The sequence below is a fragment of the Pseudopipra pipra genome, chromosome 1, assembly GCF_036250125.1.
Source record: "Pseudopipra pipra isolate bDixPip1 chromosome 1, bDixPip1.hap1, whole genome shotgun sequence".
NCBI classification, from domain to species: Eukaryota; Metazoa; Chordata; class Aves; order Passeriformes; family Pipridae; genus Pseudopipra; species Pseudopipra pipra.
The window spans coordinates 39,381,671-39,393,434 of record NC_087549.1 but is presented as its reverse complement, the minus strand read 5'-3'; positions in this window follow the sequence as shown (position 1 = coordinate 39,393,434).

Genomic DNA, 11,764 nt, shown 5'->3' with positions numbered 1-11,764 from the left:
GTAACTCCTTACAACATGCTGAGGACACAGTAAATGAAAGTACACATTAGTCAAGATTCAGTGGGCAGTCAAGAATCAAATGTTTTCACAATTATCACTGAGTCTTGGCACTCAAATATTTAGGTCAAAATTCTGTGAAGACAAACCAAGAGCATAGCATATGGCATGCTTTGCTTGTGTAGTGTTCATTTTATTACAGAGGCCTAAAATTTGTTGATTACGGTGCTTCTGTGACACTTGTGAAGTTATTACAAGCTAATTCAATAACAGCTTTTTCAGCAACAGTTTGTATAACTTATGAATATATGTACCATGTTATCATTTGGAATTTAAATTCACACTTTAAAATAACACCAAAATAAATGAGCACATGAAGCAAGTAAGAACACTTCAGAAGTTAGAAAACTGAGAAAATGAATCTGAAATTGTCACAGGCTGAATACCAGAGATTATCCTAATGATAGAATCACCCATTTTTGTGATCAAACTTTTCATTACACTTTCCAAAGAAGCTGCTTAAGAAATCTGCACCTGAGACTTTATTTCTTTCTTGATCTACGCACAACATGGTATTTGTATATACAATACAATCAAGTGCAAGGAACAACTTCCTATCAGAGGTATTAAAATTCATGTTTTTCTTCTCTGGTTGTCATTATTAAAAAGAAGGATGCACTGCACATGCAAATATTCAGAGGAAGGTGATCAAAAAAATTTGCACTTAATTCAGAAATGTGGAACCAAAAAAAGACTCCTAATAAAAGGGCAGTTCTAGAAGCAAATCACACACACAGTTTCAACATTTTTTTATTGAAAAAAAATGGCAAAAAAGGCAATTTACCTATGACAGTCCTTTTGTTTGTTTTCTTGGTAGCATCGTGACTGAAAGCCTTGTGAGAGATTGCACTTTCATTTTCAGCTCAAAAATTCAAGAATTTGCAGAGACTTCTGCAGCATCTTCTGAAGTTTACAAAGTCTGAACAGTTACAGACTGTCTTGTATTGTTACATTGCCTTGGATTTGGTGACATTTTAGCAACATTCCACAGATGCAGAGGCTTCTGCCAGCTAGAATAATTTTCCCAGAAGAATACCTAGTATACATTTCCCTTGGAAGGAGTTATAATAACTAGATGATACTGGACAGTCCCTTTCCTTTTGTACAAAAGAATCTGTTACCAGAGAACATCTCTTCATATTTAATTCCTAATAAAAACCAATCATAAAAATCAGGAATTATTTTTATTCTTAAACAGCAAAGCTAGTTTCAAACAAGCTGTAGTCACTCATTACATATTGCTTAAAAGTTTAAATAGCAGTGATTTAAAAGAACATTTCCAATGTTGTTCTTTGGAAAATGAAAGTCTATTTTCTGATCAGCTGTCATTTAAAATAAGTATCAAAATATATTTCCCTATAAACCTGAACTAATACTAATTTGGAAATTTCAAATCAAAATTACTTTAAAAACACTCTGCTAACAAAGCCAAAAGGCTATTCTGAAGTTTTTTCGTGACATCAGGTTACATCCCAGTGCACTGTAAGCTTTCTTTGTTTTTGACTTCTGAACACCAAGTTCAAAGATGCACAGTTCTGCTGTAAGTGCTTTTTCAAAATGAATGAAGCCAAAAGTAGCCTGGGAAGGAGCCGAGAACTGCTAACAGAGATTACAACTAAGAATGCCATTAATAAATACCTGTGCTAAGGCACAGGTATGAAGAAGTGTTAGCGGAAAAAAAGAAAGTGAGAGGTAATGAAACAACATGGCTAAGGCTTCAACAAATAAAAGGAGCTGGGGGAAATGAATCCTACTGGCAACAGATAAGCAGAAGAAACTATGAAGCAGAAGAAACCCTGCAGTCACTGTAGTAACACCCAATATTATACCGCTATCAGGAAAAACCTTTGAAATCCATTGGGAAAACCCCTCCTGCTTGCAGATACTCACAAGCTACCAGTGCTGTGGTACAGACAGGCCTAATCTGACTGACAACAGCAAGGGAGTTGAGTGAACTCCACAGTGAAAAATCACTTACTAGGATTTTTCTTTAAGTGCCGAAAGTGAAGCACCTATACGCACAGAACTGCTTTGAAAGGAAAATTCATGAACGGCTATTTTGTGCATCTGGTGTCTTGGCTTTAGGTCTCCTCTTGTTCTGGCCTTAGCAGTACAAGACTTATTGCAAAATCTATTGAAATGTTTTAAGGATGGTGTATCGAGAGGAGTCTGCTCATGTCTGATTTATTTTCATTTTAAAAATCAGTTTGGTGATCTAATCTCTCATCACTTACATAGGAATCCCTGAAGATTAGCAGGATGTCACTTTCAGGCTTTTATATCAGCTATTGCACTTCCCTGATTCATAAAGATGTCACTTGCTTTATCTGATAGCATAGATTCAAATGATACCTTGCCCAGAGCATCCCATGATACTTCACATGGTGTGAAAGACCCTGCTTTCATCTCAGACCTTTCCTCTCTTTTAAAGTCCTTTTTTTATGCATTTAAAGATGTCTGTTGTGTGCCCAGCTGCCATGGGCACTTGGAAATGTTTTTTTCCAGAAATCCTTGTGTTTTCCAGAAATCCTCCTGTGCTCATCACTGTATCAGAGCTCTCTTGCACCCTCAAGCTGAGTCTCAGAAGAGGGGGAGAGGCCAGCTCTCGGGCAGGAGAAGCCCCCTTGGAGGCTGGTAATACCCTGCATTGAGGGTGCTTCTGTTCAGATCCTTCCAGCCTCCACTCTGGCTTCTTCCACCGTCTGTCCCAAAGCTCAGGGGAGCAGCATCACATGAAGCAGTCCCGGGGAACCTAATGAGACCTCCCTGCTCAGCCTGTCTCCTTGGTGTTGGCCTGGTTTCGGCTTTAGCACAGACACCTCTCTCCTGGCCCCAGGGATCACACTATCGTCCTTCCTCTCCCAGGAGCAGACCTGCAAACCAGCATCTAATGCCACCCTGAATGGGTGTCAGCAGCAGCCTTACTGTGGTCAGAAGGGCTCTCAGGAGAGGCAAAAGGGAGTAGGGTCTGGGCAGCTGGCTGTGCCCATCTTCATATCCAACTCTGGTTTGTTATCTTCCCTCTCTCTGTACTAACGGTTCTTCCTTGTCAGCACTACCCTATTGCACTTCCACTTGGTTCCTTCAGCTTCTGCTCCTAAACCAGAGGGCTGAAGAAGTGGTAAGGGGAGCTACTGAGCAATCTAGACCGTCCTTTTAATGGTCCTGCAGAAAGCCATCCTTTTTTTAAATTATTAGATTAGACTGAAAGCCACTGCACAGGTCATTCGCAGGGATTCCTCCAAAGTACTTCTGCGGAACTTACAGGGCCATCAAAAATCACCAACCCTTGATGCTACTAGACTCACATTCAAAGTGTGAACTCAATGACCTTCTAAGTCCCAGCCAATATTCCTTCCTCAAACATGATGCCTGCCCTGAAGACTCCAGACACTTCACATGGTGGTAGTTGTTATCTTACTGTTCACTGCTCCCTCCCAGTATTAATCCTCATATAGTAGCAACATGAAGGATAATTTCTCTACATGTTACTTTATCATATAGGTACCTTTTGCTAAAACCACAGCTAAAAACAAGCATATTAAGAAATACAGATTCACACTAAGGTAAAAATGTTGTAGTAATAAACTTTAAGATAACATTAGTGGAAAAATACAGGGATGAGAGTAATGACCTGCCAAATGCTGCCTCGGACTCCATTTCTAAATTCACCTTTTCTTTTCTGAAACAGACACTAAATACAGTTCAGAGTGATAAACTCATTCTGAATTCCCTGATTCTGTATCTCTTGTTTGGAAAAAGTCTTTTGACGTTTAGCTAAACTAGACAGAAACTGTCTACACAGAAAACCCATATAATGTTAAATAGAAAAGCAGTTCAACAAAAAACATCAAAATTTCTCTGCCTGTGACTTTATTATTACATTGCCACCTGGTAAGAACCTCATCTCATCTCCCATCCTATCTAGAAACAGCCTCAGACATGTGAGTTTCAAGGTAACAAAACTTCCTGATGGACCTGTCCTGAATAGGGACTGGTGGTATGACAGGAATGTGAGTGGAAACAGCAGGTGAAGACAGGACACCCAAACTGTCTGATCTGAGAGGAGGTTACCCCAAAACAGGACATGAACAATGGCAATGTTTGCTTACAATAAGGATCTGTTGGATTAAGCAGCCGCTAGGGGATTATTGAGATGATTTTGAGAAAATAGTCAGATTGAGAAGCATAAAAGATGGAAGGAAACCTGTGACTGTGGGGTAAAATGTGGGAGTGGGAAGGCACACAGCGTTCTGACCTCTGCCTCAGATGCTGCCAGGAGTGACCCCACTGCCATTGTGCCCCATCTCCTCTCTGTCCCATGCAGAGAACAGGGCTGACAGGATGGGGTGCAGCAGCAGAAGGACCCACAGCTTGGAGCACATGGAGTGCCTTTTTGCCAGCACATGGACTAGCTGGCAGCAGGGAGCTGCACTGGTACAAATAAAGACAAAGCACCTCTATCTCCAGCGGGAGATCCCCTGTCCTGTGAGATGGGGTGCACACACCTAATAAACTCCTGTGGGATTAGAAATGGTGGAGATTAGGGTGATTAGAAATTTATAGGGGCTCTTTAACATCCTGCAGATGTTTTGTCCTCTGGTTTATCTGTCAGCCTGTTGATATTGATCCAGAAGGTGAAGTTCAGAGTGTCAGCTAATTATGTGTCATTAATAAATCAGTAAACCAATTAGATCCTGATCTGAGTTAAACCACTTCAGTGAATCAAGTCTTCCTGGCCACACTCCCTGGTGTTGAAAAAGTCATATACTACTAAAAACACAATGAGCAATTAGCATTAGTACCCCTGAATTGCACTCAGGTTACAATAGGTCTTTAACTCAGATGATTGACTATTTCATTTCCTAGCATAAATGTAGTTAGAAGATAACATGCTTCTTCTTGATGCTCTGATTATCTCAAGGTTATATCTGGTTGTATTTCTGTGCATTCCTGTGCTACTCCTCTCTATATGTGGTCACCCTGTAATATGAGCCTATACTAGAGAATGGAAATTTATTTTTAAATTAAATTTCAGTAGGACGTCTGAAAAGTGTTATTTGCAGCCCAGCTGTTGAATCTGGGGAAATACATCCCAGATGAACCATATGTCTATAATTTATTACAGTCATAGGCTATAACTAAGGAAATTAAAAATAACTGATTGGCTAAGAGGGTGCAGAAAGAGCAGAATTAAATAAAAGTTTCCCATTCATCAAAAGCATTGAAAAGGAAAAGGTAACTAGAGCTTTTGGATCCTCAAGTATGAACTGAAAGCAAGAGGCTTCAGTGATTAGTTCCAAAGAAAAAATACATCCCCTAGAATTTTATTGAAAATATTAATCATGAAACACAGAAAATAAGTTTAAAACATATAATACAAATCTCTCATGAAAGAAGTACACACATAATTGTTATGAATTTAATAGAAAGAAAATAATAAAGCTACCGGTCACTTTAAGTTTTTTTCCTAAAAAGAAGCTCTAGCAAATGGCCAGCCTATTACTGCTAGAGCTTGCCCTGATTTCAAACATTAAGTCACAACCAAGGACATCCTTGTAGCTGCAGATCAGGACCTCAGCAGGAATAAGTTCAGTTTCAGAGGAAGATCCCTATATGGAAGACCTCCTTTTTTATTATGGAAGGACTAACATTAAACTGCTTTACTGCAGATAGACAAGGGCACATCCCTGATTTGCCACCCTGTTTCTTGGGAGGTTAGATCCATTACATTAGTTTTGTTACCCTGCAGTTACTTAAACCAGTAGGATCTTGTTTTGTGGCTAGTGGTGGCTGTCGAGGTGAAAAGTTAATGGTTTCTCTAAGCTCTTGCCTGTGGCCATGTCCTTTGAATTGTCTTTCTTTGACATCACTTTTTTGGCCTGAAAGCATAAAAAGTCTTGCATTATTCACGCAAAGTTACTTCTCACTCTTTAGATAAGAAACAATCTTTTCACTCAGTATGTATATGTTATTTAATATAATGTGTTTATGATTAGGGCTCTTATACAAGGCCAAAAAGTCCACAAATCCACAAGTAAAAATTAATAAGCAACAGAGAAACATAAAGTTATTATTTTCATAGCTATATTGGAAAACAAACCTGTAATATAGCACTATAAAACTTACTTATAGGAATATAAACAAAAACTAACACAATTACAAGATTAATATGCTTTACAATAGAGAAGATTTAAAGTTACACCCCTTCAAACTAGTTTTTAAGATGTCCCCAAAGCATTCACAGTTTTATTATGTGGCCTCCTCTGGCTTAAACTACATCAGCAGCACTTCCAAAGGTGCAAATGAACAGTGGCTGCTAGCAAAATAAAATATCTGGCCCATCATCTAGGGATATGCAACTGGATATGATTTAACTGCATTTACTACGGTACAATACAAAAAGTTAAACCCAAGACTACAATGGGCAGAAACAGAAGTACTGGGTTAACAGTGTCTGATAAATGGCTAGACCAAACAGGTACTGTTCCAATTAATTATAGTTCCCACATGATTCAAAGGCACTTTGAAGGCAGCAGGCACTGAGATTATTCATCTGGGCTGTGAAAACATATGGAACCAGGGACAATCAAACTCACAGCAGAAGCATTATAAAAGTTATCAGTTATCTTTGTAGTCCTTCCAGCTTTTGCCTCCAAGTGAGAGCTAGAAGATTCTTTATGTAGGAATTAAAGATGCTAGCAACAACCAGTGGGACTCCCCAGTGCTGCATCAAACCAGTTATCTATTCTGTGGCAATTTCTCCAGTCTGGTAAAATGTCACATATGCTTATTTGGCCTGGTTTATACAGAGAGAGAAACAGAAAAGATGTCACTACTGCAAAAAAAAAAAAATCAAAACCAAACCACAAAAAATGCACACACACACAGACAAAACCCAAAACAAAAGTAAACAAAACAACAACAAAGAAACCCAGAGCCCTTCACTGTATAAAAATAAGAGCAAGTAAAAATCATATTCTGTCCTAGAATCACAGAATGTGGAGCTGGGGCTGAAGCACCCCTTTATTCCATGTTTTTCAATAGGTTTTCTCTTAAACACTTTTGCTTTGTTTCCGTGAAAAAGAAGTAATTACTATTTAACAGTGTTATTGTTTCATTGCAATTGCAAATACCAAACAACCATAACAGCTAAGGCAACTACAATGATTACAAGAACCTGCATCTCCCACAAATTTGTCTAATGACACAATCTGAGTACAATTACAATGTAATTAGAAGGCTGAGACTTAAGGTGTCTTTAAGAAGGCAATTAGGGGTTCAAAAATCCATGATATAGTAAGTAACACACTTAAATAACATGTCTGGATACCATGTTTGCTCTGTGTCTTTTTAAACATTTGTCTGGCTCATCAACCATTTTTTAAAAAATACTGAATCTGTCTGAGATGGCTAAATGTTCAAACTGGCATTTCTTTCATGAGGAAATGTCCTCCACGTGCACCAGGGGAGGTCTAGGTTGGATATTAGGAAAAATTTCTTCATGAAAACGGTTGCCAAGCATTGGAACAGGCTTTCCAGGGAAATGGTTGAGCCACCATCCCTGGAGGTATTTCAAAGACTTGTAGATGTGGCACATGGGACATGATTTAGTGGTGGTCTTGGCAGTGTTAAGTTAATAGTTGGGCTTGATGATCTTAGAGGTCTTTCTCAACCTAAATGATCCTCTGTATTTCAAAATAAAAGTAAAAATTGTTAAATGCTGAACAAGAATTAGAAGTGCAAGGTTTTCGTGACTATCAGAGTTTAATTCCCACTGAGATAATGTTGCCACGTAGAATTACTTTCTCATGTGCCAGATCAATCATATCTAAGTGTCAAAGGGGACTTTGACACAGAAAAAACACCTTCTCTCAGAGATGGCCACAAGACCATATGTCAAACTATCCTGGCCTTCTGATTTGTATTTGCTCAGTGGACTCTCAATTCACCAAAAAAGTGAAAAGGAGACATTACTGCGAGACTACTAATTCTGCAAGTCATGAATAGTATGTGAGTATTTGGTCATTTGTACATTGGCTAATCCCTTTTTAGAGGACTGGAGGGTGTCTGAAGCTTAATCCAATTGTTCCATGTACATCTGCAACTGGTGAAGTGACATTTCCTCCATCTCCTCCTCTTTATTAGAGACTATTTTCAAGCTAAAAGAAAAAAAACGTACTTAGCATGCCATAATTTTCCATACAAATTCCACAGATATGTTACCATTTGCCACCTTCTGTCCCACAGTTCATCGGAATAATGTCTCTTTAAGCCATCCTTTCTATTGTGAATGGGAAGCTAAAGATGGAAAGGGTACGGAACACCAGACAGAAAAAACTCAGGTACAAAGACCATTATGGCTGGCATTTGGATCAACCAGAAGCAGGGCACATATTGTAGAAAGTCATACAGATACTTCAGCTGAATCAATTCTTCCTATATATGAATTACAGAGATTAGAGATTCTTATGTAGAGCATTCAGGTCTACATATCCCTTCCTGTTAAATGAGAATACAATGCATTGAGTTAAACACTCTCAAATATTTCTCTCAGCTTATCCACTACAGAGAGATGGTAAAATTACTTGTCTTTGGTAACATGTAACTTAGAACATTTTACTTTGTTTAAATACTTTTCTTAATCCTATAATCTGTTTGTAAACTGAGATATTGATAAACTAATCATTTTTATTCTATTCAGACACATATCTAATCCAAAAATTTCCTCCAAGAAAACAGTGAAGGTTCTTTTCTATGGGCTTTACATAAACGTATAATAAACCTCAGCTCGACTTATTGCTCCAGCACTCTTCATATATGGTAAGGGAGATGTGCATCTAAGGGTAGAACTCAGTATTACATGAACAGGTAAGAGCTACTGTGAGAATATGTTCTATTTTATAAACATTGCATATATTTGCTTTTGTTTCATTTTTAACAGCTAAAGATGCTATTCTCAGCATCCCTCATCTTATCTTTATTTGATCAGTATCTGTCTTGGAATTTAGCCTTGAAAATGGATTTAAAAGGAAAGAAATAATGAAAAGCTTTAAAGCCAGCTGAGAGGCAAGGTCACATTCTGAGAAGCACAGTTAAAAGCAGCAAAGCCAGGATCACTGGGACGTGGAGATTTTCACTAAGATACATTAAAAAAATAACAACAGGTAGGTCCAAGAAGGGCTTTGAAGCTGAGGCCCAAGACTCTGTATGAGAGCAAAGAGCAGAAAAGAGGTAAGGGAAGTGAAGAAGTATTTCAGAACAGGATGTGCCAGAGGAAAGCAAGGCTAGGCAGCGAAGGGCAGGTAGGCTGGGGAGCAGGGCTACAGAGACACAGGTTGCTTTGGTGTCATTCATGTGGATCAAGTAAATCATTTCATGTTCTAGTAGAAAGACATGCCATCCCCATACCAACTCAGTGTGAAACAGACCATTCTTTTCCTACAAGACAGGCTTATTTTATTTTAATATTTTATTTTAAATTAAACATGTTATTTGCCAGTGCAACCTAAATTGAAACAAGTGTTGTTACAGGCATATTTTTGCTAGTTTAAGTGGAACATTTTAAAATCATGTCTGCAAGAAATCACACTCCAAGTTTATTGCCCTGCCTAGGTCAGACATATCCATGCAGTTGTGGTCCAAAGAGGATATCTCTAGTATGATATAGTACAACTAGAAAAATGTCAGAAGAGAGTAATGAGGAAAGCCAGAGGTATAGACTGGCTCCCAGAGAAGGAACAATGAATATGTCAGGGCTTGGCATCTTAGAAAAGAGATTAAAAGGAATATGACTGATATCTATAAAATCCATCAGCACAGTAGCAGAGTATGGATCAATTGCTCACTTACTCTTTCAGGAAGGGAAGCAGCAATTGAAGCTGAGAGAAACCATGTTCAAAATGAAAAAGGTTACTTCTTATGCAAGAGCTGTGGGGTAAACTGGAAAGTATCATGAGAAGAAATCCACTGTCTTACTAAACAGGCAGAAAACATAGGCCATCAGCTGCAGATGGCTGGGGAATGGGAGAGTATTAGGAGGCATTCCCATGTATGTCTAGCCTTACCTGCTGGTGGCTGCTCCTCGGGACTGAAGGATATTGGGCTGTAATATTATAAAAGAATAGCCAGCTTGTTCTTATATAATAGTATTCTCTGCATTTTACTAGAAATATAACACTGTTTCCTTAAGAAGGGGAGTATAATAATTCTCAAAATATTTTGCAATTTGCAATTCAACTTTTACACACAGCATTTGGCTGTTGCTAAACAATTTGCATTGAAAGATTTTCATTTTACTGGATTTTCAGTTTTGAAATATCATCCTAATTGCAGACACAGTTATACCCATACAAATGTAGAACTGCTGCAATCTTTCCCCGTATTTCTAAAGCATTTAATTACTGTAGAGATAGACATACCCAAGTCCTGACTAATGCTGGCATTTAATATTTTTGTTTACATCAGATGTAAGATGGTGTGTGAGTCACGATACAATTAAGATTTTATTTGTAAGTTGATGAAATTTGCTTTTGGATGGTTGTTGTGCTACTGTAACCTGAATAGTCAATCCTTCTGCCTCCAAACTCCTCTTTGCATATTTCCTACATGAAATGTCTTAAAAATCCTGAGGACATCCTGCACCCTCATGAGGCTATATAGCCTTATTACCTAAAATGCACTGATGCAAATGGAATGAGACAGCATAGCAGACAAACTGCACAGCTCATCACACACTGAATGTAAGTAGTGTAAAGCCCAGTTCCCAGCTTGTCAAAAGCAAACACCTTGTAGAAGGCCTAAAAGTGTGGATGATGCATTTCTTTCTCATACTCTCCCAGTGTCCAGTAGGCAGGCTAACAGATAAGAAGAGATCACAAAGTCCACAATTATTATCTGAGAAACCCTGTCCCAGTGATTGCAGGCTTTGCAATGGTCTTTAGAGAAAGGGATTTTGTGCATTTTACAGATAAGCTCTGAGTAAGTAGAGCTGTATAGTCCATTGCTCAGTGTTTTATGTAGGAAATCTCTCAAACCTTGTGCATCATTATATAAAGTCTCTGCAGTAGAGGCAAGGATAAAATATGGTTCTACAGGGCAGTATCCTGTGGTCTGCTCAACAGTGCACCTTCCCTTGTCTTCTACCAACCTCCTAAACACCCTCTAACTCTCTCAACAAGTCAGCAGGTATCAGATACAGTCTGCCTAACTCCACAATGATGTTTTCCCAGCTTATATCTTGATCTGATGTCTGAAGCAGGTCTTCACAGGAAAGAAATCTGTGAATAAAGCCCAGTTATCTCTATCACTGTACCCTATCACACCTGGCTGCTTCCCAATGCTTTCCTCCCTCCCCATCCAAACCCTGCCTCCAGACCCTCACTCCGACCTTCCCACCTCACCCTGCCTCCTCCCAGGTTCCTTTGTTCACCTAGTTCATTTTGACTACGTCTGTCTGCCCTGTCCCCATTCTCTCATCATTTTAAGCCCTCCTGTTACTTCTTCACTAAGCGGGTGGTGAGGCACTAGAACAAGTTGCCCAGAGAAGTTATGGATGCCCCATCCCTGCAAGTGTTGAAGACCAGGCCAGATGGGGCTTTGAGCAACCTGGTCTAGTGGAAAGTGTCCCTGCCCACGGCAGGAGGATTGGAACCAAGTGATTTTAAGCTCCCTTGCAAACGTTCTGTGATTCTATGATTCTGCTCTG